The following is a 15,753-nucleotide window of genomic DNA, read 5'->3' as shown; positions in this document are numbered from 1 at the left end:
GAGTGAGGTTAACTTTTCCAAAGAACCTTAGTCTATGCAGATGAGACAAATTTATTAGTATTATTAATTCAATGTTGTTTTATGTTTTCTTAACACATAAATTTTATATATTTATGAGTTAAAAGACATATTTCTGACTTTAAAAGAGAAAGAAATCTGGGATCCATATGGTGTATTCATGGAAAAAAGATAGTATTTGCTGTATGTAAGATGAACATCATATGACCATCAATAAGATGATTTATGAAAAGTTTGTAATGACATGGGAAAGTGGTTATGACATAAAATTAAGCAAAAGGGAAAAGCAAATGCCCAACTATCTACATAGTATATTGTATGCTTTACTGCAACACAAAACACACAGAAGATAACTTCACACAGTTGATGGTGATAGTCACTCAGGGACACCACAGAGGATTTTCGCTTCTTTCTATACCCTTTAATGTACTCTCCAAATAGATCAGCATATTTTTCTTTTATAAATGGTTATTACACACTTGAATAGTTTTAGACCACTAATATCTTAAGAGAGTAAGTTTGGTATCTCTAGAACTACAGAAATAACGATCAACAAAGTGATCAACTTCATTGCAAGCATATACACCAAGTGTCAGGACCATTCAAATGTCTTTGACCTACAGAGTGTGCGGGAGCCCCTGTGGTTCTGACCACTGCCCCTCCTGCCACGTTTATGGATTCTTATTGTGGAAGTCCGCATCAGGTAGAGCTGCCTTCATGGGTCTGTCCTCCCTTCTCCCTGAACACACGGGAAGAAGCGCTTCTTGCTTTAAAGTTGTGTGTTTTGTGTTATCATCATTGCGTTTTCAGCCTCAGGAACAGAAGCACATATGTCTACTTACTTTCATTTTTAGATTTTGAGTCTTGTGGTAATTCATCCAGATTAATCAAGACTGGTCTATCAAAGAAATCAACAGCTTACTTCCAGGGTCCTTTAAACCTAAGTTAAAGAGTAAAAAAAAAAGGCAGCAACACTATGCGGCTGTTATCTGGTGAACGCTGACAACTGTGAGACAGATGGAGGGTTGTCTACAAGTTTAGAAACAGGAAATGGTGCTGGCTGCACTTGCCAAAGGGCATGTAAACCAAGAAAGTTGTTATGTAGGAAATCGAGATCAGAGGAGGAGCAGAAAGACAGCCTTCAAAAACAAAACAGTTGGGGATGACAAGCAGAGACCAAAGTTTGTGTTTATGTGAATACAAACCCTCTCATCCCAGACCTGGTGACTCGAGTGTTTTCTTCCCCCCAAACAACCCGATCGTTATTAACCCTGGAAGCACATCTGTCACCATTAACGCATCAAACAGAAGTCTTGATATAATCTGCTACTGATCACTTGATTAGGTTTTACCCGCAGGAAGAGCCCGGCCGCAGCCCGCCACAAGACAGCCACGCGTGACGTAGAAAAGAGTCGCACCCACAGCGGGAGTGATGCAGGTGAAAAACGGACCTGATCCCATCGGGTCTCCATAGCAACAAGGCTGTTTGTTGGCCAGATGATGATCCATCATCTGGAAAAGGGAATTTTCAAAGGTAACACGTCAATGAGGCCCGGGCAACAGCTGTTTGTTGCTGCAGTATACTGACAGGGAAACTCTCTGTTTCCCTGAGCAAAGATGCAGCACAGGAGATGGGAAGAAAGAAGAGAGGAGATAACTGTGCAGGGAGACAGAGTGACAAAGTTTGTGCTGACACAGAGTCTGTCTGCGACTCTAAATCATTTATTGAATGAAAGAGTACCTCCCTTCTGAGCTTCTGATTGTCTTGTAGAAAGAACTTCAAGCCCCTGCCATTTAGATTTGTCAGTCATAAGTTGGAGAAATCAGAGAATAACAAGAGAAAAACTAAAAAGAATGGAAGGCAGTCATTGCTGTAAGGAAATTCCACGAAACCACGCCAGACACGGGAAATCACATAAGGGAATTTATTAAGCAAATAGAGTGTCTACCTGCAGGGTAAGAGAGAAAATGAGAGGAAAAGAAAGGGCACATGCTAGAGAGAGTTGGAAAGCCAGGAGGGTAGAGAAAATTGAGTAGGACAGACAGAAGAATGGAAAAGATGGCGGGGAAGCTACAGTAAAACAGTTGAATTCCACCGGGCTAACAGGGGACCAATATCGGAGAAGGATTCTTGCAAGCTGACTGATGAACCAACAGCTAGCTAGGTTGTTCACAGATTGACAAGTGGTTGGGAGGCGGGCAAAATGGCTGTACCTGATGGGCGGGGGAGCAGCTTTATACATTACAATTGCCACTATTGATCCTTCTCTTAGGCCAGGTGGGCTACAACAGTTCTTTCTTTTGGCCTCACTAGAGTCCATGTGGAATTTTGTTGGTGCATCTACTTGGGTGTCAGTCTCTCCCAGAGTTCCAGAGGGCAGGATTACACTCTTTTTCATCTTTGTGCCCACAGTGCCTGGCACAGAACAGAGGCTTAATCAATATTTACCAGTGGCTGGTGGTGATCATGGTGGTAAGTGGGTAGGAAGGAGAATGGACAGAAGTACATCTAAGTGATGGGATATATCCTATTCCAGGCCTTGGATAGTTGTGGAGGTCACTGGGACTAGCCAGGTTAGCCTAGGTTGGGACTTCCAGTGTCTAATCCAAGAGAGGCAGAAGAGCCTAATGGTTTAGAACATGATTAGAATCTTGACTCCCTTTGACCTGTGTGAACTTGGGCAACTTATTCACCTTCTCTGTTTCTGTATGAAATGATTTCATCCTAAATACAGCTATTTAAAGCTCAGTTGACTATTCACTACTACTGGTTACTTTAGGAAGAGTTCAGAGGATGAGATAATTTTACTTCAAACTTTGAGTTTCGCATTAAACCTTTCAGTCTTATCCCCTGGGCGTCCCTGCCTGGATGGAAGATGGATTGGTATCTAAGCTTCAAATTAGAGAATCTTTGAGAACAGCCCAGGAATGCTTCTAATTCCTTGCTTATCTCTTACAAAGGTATAAAGTCACTTCCTTCAAAACAAAGTTAAATAGTCCAAACCAACCTATTGTAACCATACATGGGGTTGAGTCTGTCCTTGAATTACATCTCCCCTGCCAGTTATACTTGCTATTTATGATCTTGAATGGTGCCAGGTGCCATGGTAGGGACCTTAAATGGCCAACACCAAAAGGACTGAGGAGACTTAAAGCCAAGTTGGGGAACAATAGGAACACTGGCTGACTGACACACTTACCTGTCCAGGGGGTATTCTCACCCCTTCCTACCCCTGTAAGCACACAGGACTCCAAGGACACATTAAATCCTAAAGGGAAATATGGAGAATTGAAGCCAATGAAATAAGGTCTCCACAACCATAAACCAGCAGCTGAACAGTGACCAGGCAAAGAAAGGATTCTGACTCTCACCTAGGTCACCTTAAGCAGATTCTCTTGGGATGGCAAAAATGAAGAAAGGAGAGAGAATATGAATAACCACATTTGTGATGGTTTCCAGATAGATTCAATCAAAAGGTTGAAATTTTTTTCAGCAATATTAAGTAATTACAATAGCTGCCTTTCTTACCCAGGATTGTATTCTTGTACACAATAATTAATTGAAAAGAGTCTGCTACTTTGTCTTTCATATCAACTCTAAGAATGGAAATACATATGTGTGTGTTGTCATGAATGTAAGCATGTATGCATATTATATGTGTGTGTACATTTATGTATCTTCAAGTATTACATATGTGTGTATGTATCTTTAAGAAAATCTCTTAAAAATCACCTTAGAGTCACACAATTACATAAATAAAAGAGATAAGACATGTTATATAATTCATCTGCCTCTATCCTGATAAGGTTTTGTTGCAACTAAAATATAATTACTTGATTTTTTTATTTGATGCTCTTAAAAGACAACTCCTTTATAAACAGCATCAAGAAAGTCAGTAATTGCTTTTATCTTAGAACAGTTTTAGATTTACAGAATTACTTTAATTAATGCAGCAGTAGTTCAGGAGTTTCCCTGTCCTACACCCAGGTTCCCTATTAACATACTACATCAGTGTGGTACATTTGTCACAGCCAATGAACCCATACTGATACATTACTTCCTTGGTTGTTCCCGATGTCTTTTTTCTGCATTCCATTCCATATCATATCTCTTTAGACTGCTGTCCTTGGCTGTGACAGTTTCTTAGACTTTCCTCAGTTTTGATGATTTTCATGGTTGTGAAAATGTATGGTGAGGAATGTTGTACAATGACCCTGAACTGGCATTTTTCTGATGTTTTTCTCATGTTGAGACTGGGTTAACACATTTGGAGAAGGAAGACCACAGAGGTGGAACGTCATATTGTATCACATCCAGGGTGCCTGCTACCCATTACAGCTAGGAGGTTCTTTTTGATATCTAAAGTGAATTCCTTTTCTGACAGCAGCAGTTTTCAAGGTGGGATTCCGATCATCAATATTAACTTATCCTAGAACTTATATTAACTTATATTATATTATAATATAATATATTAACTTATATTATATTAACTTATATTAACTTATATTATATAATTAACTTATATTATATTAACTTATATTAACTTATCCTAGAACTTGCTAAGGATGCAAATTGTTGACCCAATCACAGTCTGCCTAAAACAGAAGCTCAGCGGGCTAGAACTCCACAAGCCTTCCAGGTGATTCTGATGTACCTGAAGTTTAAGAACCACTGGTTTGTGGTTGTCTAACATGTTCAGCCTCAATATATGCAAAACAAAACAAAAACAAACAAAAACAGAATCTACTTCTTATTACCCACCCATTAAGCCAGTACCTCTCAGCTCTGCTACCTCTCTAGAATACCTACGCCTGGAGCCCTCCCCAGACACCGTTCGTTTGGAGGGGGTTCTTTAAACAGTTCCAGATCTAGCGTGGGTAAAGGGTCTCCTTTCCTGCCTCTCAGCAAAGAGAAGCTCTTCCCCTGCTACTCACACTTTCCAAGCTTTCAGGTCCTCCTTCCTTTGCCCCTCAGACTTTTGAAGAATGGATCAATCAATAACCTGTTTCTTAGAAAATATCAAAGACATAATACTATAGAATTTCAGAGTTGGCGACAGATATAAAGGTCAACTGGTTAAGTGGTTTTAAAACTTTTTTTGAGCAGACCTCTTTCTTCAAAGGAAATCTTATGGGGAAACCCAATACAGGAAAGAGAGAGAAAACAGATTTGCTGAGCAAAGGGGAAAGGGCTCCAGGAGGCATCTGGTCCTCCTGGAACTACTTGGCCATCTCTGTCCCAGTTCCACCTTATCCTTGTCCCTGTCCAGTGTCACAAGCTTCTCTACCCACCGAAGCACAAAACTCTAAACCTTCCTTTCTTTTAAGTCCTCATCTTGCTTCCTAACACTTCCTACCACTAGCACTGGTTCTGGAAGAAATCAAGATTCACTCCCACAGGAAGCCTCTTATTTTATATTGAACATGTTATCAACTCAATTATGCATTGGAATCAACCAAGACAACTTTTAAAATTCCACTCTCCAGGGTAAGGAGTGTGGCTCAGTAGCAGCGCGCTTGCCTAGCATACGCGAGGCCCCGGATTCAATCCCCAGTACTCAAAGATAAAATAAAAGATTCCACCTTTATCCAAACTGCACCCTAAGTCAATCCGGGTCTCTTCAAATTGGCCCAGGTGCAGGCTAGGCTGAGCCAGCACTTGGGTGGGAACCTCTCCTCCCCCAGGCAACCAAGGTCACCCTTTTTAATTATTCCTTCAGTGACATTGTTTTAAAACTTCTCACCATCACATCTACTCTCTTTTGAGAATGTTTTGTGGTCCAGATCAAAAAATAGCACAATTTTCACAAGTGGCTTTTTTAGAATGAAGGCAGAAACTGTCAGTGCTGAATTGATGTGCTACCAAATCCTTCCTTTCCCAAAGTTTTTAAAATAAAAAGGCATATCTATTGCTTCTTATCTCAACAATTTAACTCCTATCCACCTGTTCCCCTTTCCCCTACCCTGGAATGATTGCGCAATCCCTTCGACATTGCCCTGAGCAGACTTGGCTTTGGAAGAGGGGAGCGGCTTTGCTTTTGGAGCTTAGAGACTGGCCCTGCCCTGTGCATTTGGAAAGGTGGCCCGCGTGACTGTAATTTGAAGAATACCCAAACTGCTCCACCCAGGGTTCTGTGAAGATTCCTGCCTCCTCCTGTCCCCCTAGATCCATTAATCAGCAAATAACTGGCCTGAGCAAATACAGGCTGCAGAGGTTGTCGGGTTCTCCAGCCTCCAAGGGGCCCCTCCTAACCAGTATTTCCTGAATGAAGTTAAGAGCACACAGGTCAGCAACCAAGTCATTTAGGTGGAGAGGGTGGAATGAAGCACGACCAATGGTTTGAAGCATCCGAAGTATGTCAAGGCCAAGGACAAGTATTTGTCTCCAGTAGGCTGAAGAACACGTCTTGACTTCTTACATCCATTCAAAAATGCATTCCCTTTTTATTACATGACTCATAGCTGCCAGGCCCAAGGTGGGGCACACAGCGGGTGATATTCACATAGCCATTGTATTCTAAGTCTAGGTAACTCAACCAACTACCCCAAATTACAGAAAAAGGTGAGGATAAATAGGGATTGTGCTCCATTCCTTCTCAAAGTCACCTGGTTTACCCTCCGCTGGACTCTCAGTTCTCTCCTATAATTATTTGAAGTTTCATTAACTCAGTACTCTTTGTTCTATAACAGTGTTGCAGAACTTCTTTCCAAAGCCTCAATCTTCTCATCTCTAAAATGGACATAATTGTAGCGTATACCTTGTCTCAATATTAAATAAAATAATAGACATAAAGTTCTGAACACATGATATAAATACTAATAAATGCTGTTACTATTATGATATCATAAGAATTATCCTATAGTATGTATTCTATTATTACATAGCATAAATAATAAAATGACTAAATAACATCATTTTCTACTTACGTCAGAATCAAGAAACTCTGTGTGTGTGTGAGACAGAGAGAGAGAAAGAGAAAGAGACAGATAGTTATTGTGATAGGCATGGGGATTTTCAAACACTAACAAGACATGGACTTTGTTTCTTACACAGGAATGGAAAGGTATGGAATGTGTTAGAGTTGACTTCATACTTGGATGTAAACTTTCTCAAGACCCCACCTCCCTTCCACTCCTTCTCTCATCTTATTGACCTTCTTCTTCACTAAGATCAGAGCAAGTCCATGGAAGCCCCTCCATATTCCTCTTCACCTCAGAATTTCTCTATGACATCAAAGTTCTCATTTTTGTTTGCTCTTGTCGGAGAAGACCACCTCTGTTCCTCTCACAACTCTGGCCCTTCTTACCCTGGTACAGTGCCTTGGAGGTTCTCCCCTGTCTTTCCTGCCAGCTTGGAGCAAGCAGCCCACAATGCTTAAAGTTGGGTCCTCACTCTTGAAGAGATTAGAACAGAGTTGAGGTGACAGAAGAAAAAAAATCTGCAAGACAGCTCCTAACCATGCCAGTGGAGTCATTCAGGAAAAGCAAAAAAGGAAACAAGTTTTGGCAAATGGGAACCATTTGAAAAAATACTGTGCCTGCCTCCCAAAAACCTTGTAATATATCAGTAGCACCTTATGCACCTTAATATCTAGCACTTTTTTTTTTTGGCATGGGAGGGGGGTTGAACCCAGGGGCACACACCACAGAGCCACGTCCCTAGCCCTTTTTTCACTTTTTATTTTGAGACAGGGTTTCACCAAGTTCTTTGGGCCTCGCTAAGTTGCTGAGGCTGGCTTTGAACTTGCAATCCTTCTGCCTCAGCTTCCCGAACCACTCAAATCGCTCAAAGTCGCAACATGGGCATATCAATCCAGAGCTCACGAGACATGAATTCTATTTATTGTGCTATATTCCTTATTCGTGAAGTCCTTTTGCTTGTGAGAGACAAAGATAACACAAAATAATGAAAGCTAAGTTTACAATAGGTGACACTGACAAAAGCTAAAAATGGATGCCACAACCGTGCTCAGGCATCTTATGGGTCAGCCAAGACTAAGCCACGGGGCATACTGAAGAGAAGACTCTGCTCAGTAGTATCTGAAAGCACTCAGCGAGCCTCATGAACAGTAATCATATTGTTATTTATGAAAGAAAATAATTTGATTATCCCTCACTTTTTATTGCTAGGATACATGAGTCCACTTCCAGATCCCTTTCAATGGTGAATGTGTGTGGCTGGCTCTGTAAGCCCATTCAGACTTATCAGTCACACTGACGCCTCTAACAAAGGATTGAGTGGCTTGTGCTTTTTCAGACAAATTCAATTACCCATGTTACACAGGATACATAGACATCTCCTCAAAGTAACTTAATGAGTGTGATGTGTGGAATGTTAGGAATACCTCTTTAGTAAAAAAAAAAAAAAAAAAAGGGAAGATGTTCACAACCAACTTAAAGAATGTGTATTCAACAAAATATATAAAAACAAAACCACTTACTATAGTGAAGGAAAGTTATGGTGGATACTTGGTGTGGGTCTCAGTAATTTTAAGCATAAAATGTTTCGGTGAGTTAGATTTCAAAATTCTAAAGCATGACTGAAAGTTTTTCTATTAGGTACACTGTACTTTTAAAGGATTTCTTCCTTCATTTTCCCCTTTTCTGTGTGGACTGACCTGGTTGATAACTATGACTCAGATGATAGACTGGCTGTGGTTTGAAGGGTGTCACTTCAGAATTCTAATCTCTTTTTGTCATGGACCATCCCTGGGGATTCCAAAGTATTACTAGTCGTAAAGGAACTCCCCTCCACGATAAACCACAGCTCCCACCAAGAAATGAGCAACTTCTGATAGTGAAAATGGGACATTGTAGAAGAATTAACTAATAGTAAAACCGAGTCGAAGAAAGCTCTCTCTGAAATGTATTACTTTCCATATTAGGAAAAGACATATGGGAGACTGACATAAGCTTCACAAGAAGTTAACTAGATTATTTTTAGGAGAAACTTACAAAGCAAGATGTTTAATTATTGCTTTTTACCAATAAGCTATATTGGAAGGAAAAAAGAAGTATATTGTAACCCACATAAAGATCAATTACCCTATTTTTTGGATCACACACAAAGAAAATCAGTTTTCCTTGGCATTCTTCAATCAACTTCAATAAACACAAGTATGTGCTTGGCTTCATCCTAGCATGAATTAATGAAAGGACCCAGGCACATATGAAAGTCTCACATCATGCAAGTTCAACATCCTTCCTCACTTCAAAACTCTATCTAACCTGGAAAATAAAACATATGGATTTTCAATCAAAAAACTTAACAAAAAATAAAAGACTGATTGGGATCAGAAAAGAACCTATCTAAAAATGAGAAGGAGGCGGGTCTGAATAGCAGTAGAGCTAATTCAAGCCCCAGATTTCCCGGATGCTGCCTGAACACACAGAGTGAAAATAGTTTTGGGTTTTGTGCAAGTCATTATTTTAGAAAGAGCACATCATATGTACTACGCTTGAACTTTCCAGATTCAAAATTCCCAAGTGGAAGAGGGATTAGGGACTTTTTCAAGGGATTAAATGACTCAGCTTGATTATCCAAATTTATTTGATAAGTGTTTAAAAAGCAAACAAGCATACGTACACATAAAACCTGCCTCATTAGGTAGTTAGTAATCTACCCAAATCATCCATGGAAGTTTGTAAACTTGTAAATTGCATCTAGTAGTGACCTGCAGAGTCTAGAACTGCCATTTCTATTTCCTTTAACTCCCTTTTCAGTGATGAGTAGTTGTATTTCCACCATAAACATTCACATTTAATGACTATGCTGGAAGAAGGAAAGGGAAACAAAAAGGGGGTAGAGAGGGACTGAATAAGGGAGAAAGAGAAAAAGAGAAGAACAAAAACCTCTACAGGCACTCAGGGGAGTAGATGTATAAGCATAAGAATTGGTGGACTTTGCTTTTTAAACTCAGTATCAGGAAATTACAATGAACAAATTCAATATTTTCTAAACTTGCCAGCTTATCAGAATCACCAGGGACCACATATTAAAGGGACTGATCTGAAATTCTGATTTGAGAGAAACCTCCATGGTTAACAAGTGGCTCTTGTTGATTCTTGTCACTAAGCAGGTTGAGGGATGCCAACCTAACTGAATTCCATTGCTTTGTTTATAATATTCCACCTGTACTGACCAGGGGCGTTTCCACTAGTCCTTTCCTCAGTCCCCACCCCCACTTGCCTACATTTCTCTCTCATCTACTCCAAATAAGGTGGCCATGCAAACAGATCCCAGTCTGAATGACCTGACTGAGTTCTAGTCCATTTCCTACTAAGCAGTCATCCTTCCATTAGCATCATAAGAGTAATACATGTTCATCTCAAGAACTTTGAAAACCTGGAGAGAAGAAATGATTTTATCAGGAAAAATGAAGTAATAAAAACAAAAACAAAATTTTGAGGAACCAAAGAAATTTGAGGCGTGAAGTCAAGGAATATGCCAAAGGAGCAAACCCCAAGATCCTGTGTTCACACTTGTTCTGGACTCATTCATAAATTATTTGCATATTCCTATTTTAAAGGAACTTATTTTCTGTTTTGACCAACATTTTCAGATGTGGATGGCATTCTAGTATCTTGATCAGAACTGACTATATTAGTTAGTTGTCATTTTAACAAAATACCAGATAATTCACCTACAAAGAGAAAACGTTTATTTTGGCACATGAATTTGGAGTTTCGGGTCCATGATTGGTTAACCTTCTTGCTTTGGGCTTATGGGAACACGGCACATCACAGTGGAAGCATGTGATAGAGAAAAACTACTCACCTCCCAACCCAGGGACAGAGGAAGAAAGAGAAGAGGCCAGGGGCCCGCAATCCCTTTAAGGGCATACCCCCACTGAGCTAAAGACCTCCTATAAGACCCCACCTCTTAAAGGTTCCACCACCTCCCAGTGGTACTACCTTGGAGACTTATCCTTTAGTACATAGGCCTTTGGGGGCATTCAAAGTCCAAACTAGCAGTGGCTGAATATGTAAATGAGTTACTTCCTTGAATGTGGTGCCACATGAAGAAATTTACCTAACTATTTATTTTTCATTCATCAATAGTTTACTAAATGCCTGTTCCATTGCACTGTGCTAGTCCTTTAACTAATGTACAAAGACTCAATTCCCACCTTTAAGTAAATCATAGTTAATTGGAAATATAGACATACAAACAAATAATCATACATTATGTTACAATATGACTATCATATTAAGATATATATATAAGATTCAATGAGGTCATAGAGAAATGTATCATGGTATGGGAAAGGGTTACTTTCAGAGATGAGATAATTAATTTTTTTTTGCAGTTATCTACTGCATAGACTTTTCTGAAGTGCTGGGGATCAAACACAGGGCCTCATACATTCAAGTCAAGCAAGCTGTCACTGAGCTATACCTCTAACCCTGGCCATCTTTTTGTTGTATAAATAAATATAATAACATTATTAAGGAAAACATTTTCCATCACTTTGCACTTTACCAATTTTTTCCCTTGTTCTCATTCAACCTCTGTCTATAAGGACAAATGCATATGTGTGTGTGTATATTAGAAAGTTAAAATATCTATATCTAATACATATCTATAACTGCATGTTTCAAAGGCATTCATATTTTTGGCTGTATGAAACCTGAAATATGGTTTCCTATAAAAATAAAATTATTAAAGATTGTAGGAATTACCAGACTAGCTTAGTTAACATACTATTATAGTTGCATGATTTTATAGTAATTTCATAGCAATTAGAAAAATGTTTTGTTTTTTCAATACGTTTCTTGAATAAAGAAATAAAATGACTTAAAATGTTTTAAAAATGTATTTTAAATGTTCATCCTTGAACAAATTAACTAGATAGCCATGCTGGGGTAAGGGAAGGAACTCAGTCAGGTATTAGTGGTATGGGCAGTTCTATTTCCTTTGATAACATTGTACTTAGGGGACATGAGCAGCTGAAATTCAGAGTTAGTGAAAAAGAACTGCAAGCATAGCTCATTTTTTAAATTAAGATGGATGCTGTCTCTAGGATGGCAGCAAAGGTAAGCATGTGTGTACCTAGGGTAGCCTCAGGCTGACAGGGGAATTGGCATCCTGAAAAAATAGAGCATGATCACAGCAGAGTGGGGAAAGAAAAATAAAAGCAAGGCCCACAGTCTAAATGGTTGGTGGCTCTGCCAGCCAGAGTCTTGTTACTCATAACAGGAAAAGGTAGGATGAATGATGGCAAGGTGTCCTCATACTCTGGATCCTGGATCCCGGACCCTGGAATCTGTTGATATTGGAAAACAGGAAGCCAGCAGCAAATCAAGTTGTTGAGCGTCCGCATGTCTGTGACTGCTCCAGAGTGGCATGCATACAGGCCCCGAGTCAGTGATAGAGCTTAAGAAACTTGAACTGTGCTTTAGAGAGTCTTAAGTTTGATGTTTCTAATTCAGGATACCTCTATAAATCGGTTCTTTGGGCGCAATTTTCTGAGTTCTATATGTACAAATAAACTTCATTGAAGACCAAAGCTTTCAGGAAGTTAACCTAAAATCCATCTCTCTATTCCCCATATTTCCTCTTGTATCAGTTCATCCATGGATCAAAAAATGTATTTAGGCGAGCATATATAATGAACAATCCATTGGCTTTAATATAAAGTAAATGAAGAAAAAAAGTGGAAAGTTAGGTTAGGACTATGATGTGGATGGATATAGAGGTTTAGTGAGGATGTCTGTCTGTAAATTGACGGGGTAAGTAATGGCACAAATTTTCAAACTAGAATTTTATAAAAACAATACTAAGTCATAGTCATGGTACAAAGTCTAAATAGCACACTTTCCTACTAATCCTTTCCAAGGTTTTCTATACAATCACAGGTTTTTGGTTTTGTTTTTTTTTTTTTAACAGTCTTGGGGTGTTCAGAACTGGTATTTCAGTTGCTCTAGAGATTCTATAAAGATTGGGTTACCAAGGAAAATTAAAATGGAGATTAAAGGCAGAGATTTTGCCAAAGTAGGAGAACTGACAGAATTTGGTGTCTGATTAGTAGAAAGTGCCAGAAAGATGAACAGAGATAATTCCTAGGATGTAAGCCTATGTGAATGGGAAGATTATACTCTTATTGAAAGATGGAGCCCAAGACAGAAGTCTGTAGATTTGCTCTTGAGTCATGGCAAGTTTGAGGTTACCAGCAAAACTTTCATTTGGAAAAATATTGCAGGCCAACCTGGAACTCAGGAAGAAGCCAGAGAAAGAGACACATACGTGCAGTTATTCACTTAGAGATCACCGGTGAAACCGGCAAGGCAGGTGCCGTAACAGGGTCATGAAGTGTGAGAAGAGACTCTTCCCCAGAAAACCATGAAGAAGTTGAGAGGAAAGGAGTACCCAGGGAAACTAGGAGATCAGTGCATTCCCTCACAAACCAGTAACAGAAAGGACTTCAAGGAAGGTTTATCAAATACCACAGAAATGTCAGGGCCATTGGGTTTGGTAATAAAGGGATCCTTGACAAACTTCGAAAAGAGTAATTTCAGTGCTCTAGAAAACAGAATGGGTAGAAAAGAGCATCGCAAGTGCAGAATTCAAGGGGGATTGAAGTGAAGCAGTGGGGTCACTTATATATTCTCTTGAAGGCATTCATTTATTCAACAGATAAAGAATTTGTGCTTCTGTACAAGGCTCCATGCTAGACATTGAGGATAGACCCATCCTCAGGGATCTTCCATGCTAGTGGGGACAAAAAATGAATTAAAAGAAAAATAAAACAATAGTATTGGAGTGAACACAATTAGGAGAATAAGTAAATGAGAGAATGAGGGTAAGGGTGGGGTTGGAGGGAAGAGCTACTGTTGACAGGATGTTCAGGAAAGGTTAAGAAGATAGATTTGTTCTATTTTCCTGGAAGAGAAAGAGTTGTGTGTATGTGTGTGTGTGTGTGTGTGTGTTTTGGAAGATTGACTCCAAGGGCATTCTACCACTGAGCTACATCCCCAACCCTTTTTAATTTTTATTTTGAAACAGGGTCTCACTAAGTGACTGAGATTGACCTTGAACCTGGGATCCTCCTGCCTCAGTCTCCCAAGTCACTGGAATTACAGGCATGAGCCACTTGGTAAAAAAGTGCTCATTTGTAGGCAGGAAGGAAAAGACAAAATAGATGAAGAAACAGAAAGTGAAAAATAGAGCAGCAATACTTATGGAACAAAGTCCAGGAGAAACGGGAATGTGTTAGATTCTGGGCAGCAGGGTTGAGGTGCACCTTAGAAACAATCAGGGACAGGTCCTCCTCAAAACAGGGTGAAGAAAGGAAGGAGGTGCAGTGGTTTGGGTGTAATCTGAATGCCCTTCCCAAAGACCTATCTGTTAAAAGCTTGGTTGGTCCCCAGGTCGGCACTTTTGGGAGGTGGTGGAACCCTGAAGAGGTGGACTCTTGTGGGAGGTCATGTGAAGGGTATCCTTGGAAGGGATTAGGGAACCCTACCTGACATTTCTCTCCCCGATCCTTGTTTGAGAGATGATCATCATTTGCTTGCTCATGACACATACTCCCACCATAATGTGGTGCAACCAAGTGGGGCTCTCGCCATAGCCTGCCCATGTTGTTTTGACTTCCAACTTCCACAACTGTTAGCTAAATAAACTTCTTTTCCTTATAAAGTAGACTGACTTGGGTATAGTAATAAAAAACAAACTAATACAGGAGGTATAAAGGTTTTGCTCTGAAAAGAAAGGAATAGAAAAGAAGGAGACCAAAGGAGAAATTAATCCTAGTAAGATGGACCACAGGAGCTCTTGTCAAGCCAGAGACTGTCTTTGACCTGGCAACTCTCTCTGAGTGGCAGACCAGGAACTGTGCTGGACACTAAGCATACAAAATCAAGAAATACGTGGACCCTCCTTTCAAGGAGCTTATAGGCATGTCGAAGGTGAGAAGTTTGCAAACAAAATGTGACAACTAAGCATAACAAATATTCTGAGAGAAATATCCACCGAGAGCAATGGGGACAAGGAGGAAGGATAGATGGAGAATATCTGTGGAGGAGGGAGAGAAGGGGGTTCAGGAAAGGCTTTCTGTAACTTATGTGCTGAATCCTAAAAAATCACCAAGTATTTGGGGAGTAATCTGAGCAGGGAAAGACACCCAGAAAGAGAGAGAGCACCAAGTCCAGAGACTGGTTGAAGCCTGGAGGTTAGAGAAAGAAGGTCAAGTTCGAATAGTCAGAGTACAATGTTCAAGGGTAGAACTGCATAGGAGGCAGGCCTGGACAGAAAGGTAGGAGAGATGGACAGTAGCCAGGCCACCATGGTCCTGTTTTTCATATAAGAAGATTGGACTTTCCTCCAATAGGTGATGGTAGCCATTGTTGAAAATTAAACAAAGCAATGATAAGGTTAGATTTCAGGTCATGTGGAGAAAGGATTGGAAGAATTCCAGATGAGACAAGGAAAGTGGTGATCATCTGAAGTCAGGAAGCAGCAATTTGGATACAGAGAAAGAAACTGAGAGAGAAAATTGATAGAATTAGTGGGATTTGGCCACTGAATGCAAGTGAGAAAGGAGGCATTCAGAGGACTCCTGGCTCCCAGCACCAGTGGTTCAACACTGGGGTGTCCATCCCTGAGATGGGAAACAAATACAGTGGGGAGCAGAGTTGGGGGTTAGAATGACAAAGTTTGAAAGAGGTTTGGAGGAATGAAATGAGTGATCCATCACAAATGAATATCAAGCAGCAAAAAGGTCAAGCTGAAGC

The sequence above is a fragment of the Sciurus carolinensis genome, chromosome 7 (assembly GCF_902686445.1).
Source record: "Sciurus carolinensis chromosome 7, mSciCar1.2, whole genome shotgun sequence".
Taxonomy (NCBI): domain Eukaryota; kingdom Metazoa; phylum Chordata; class Mammalia; order Rodentia; family Sciuridae; genus Sciurus; species Sciurus carolinensis.
This window is presented reverse-complemented; position numbering follows the sequence as displayed.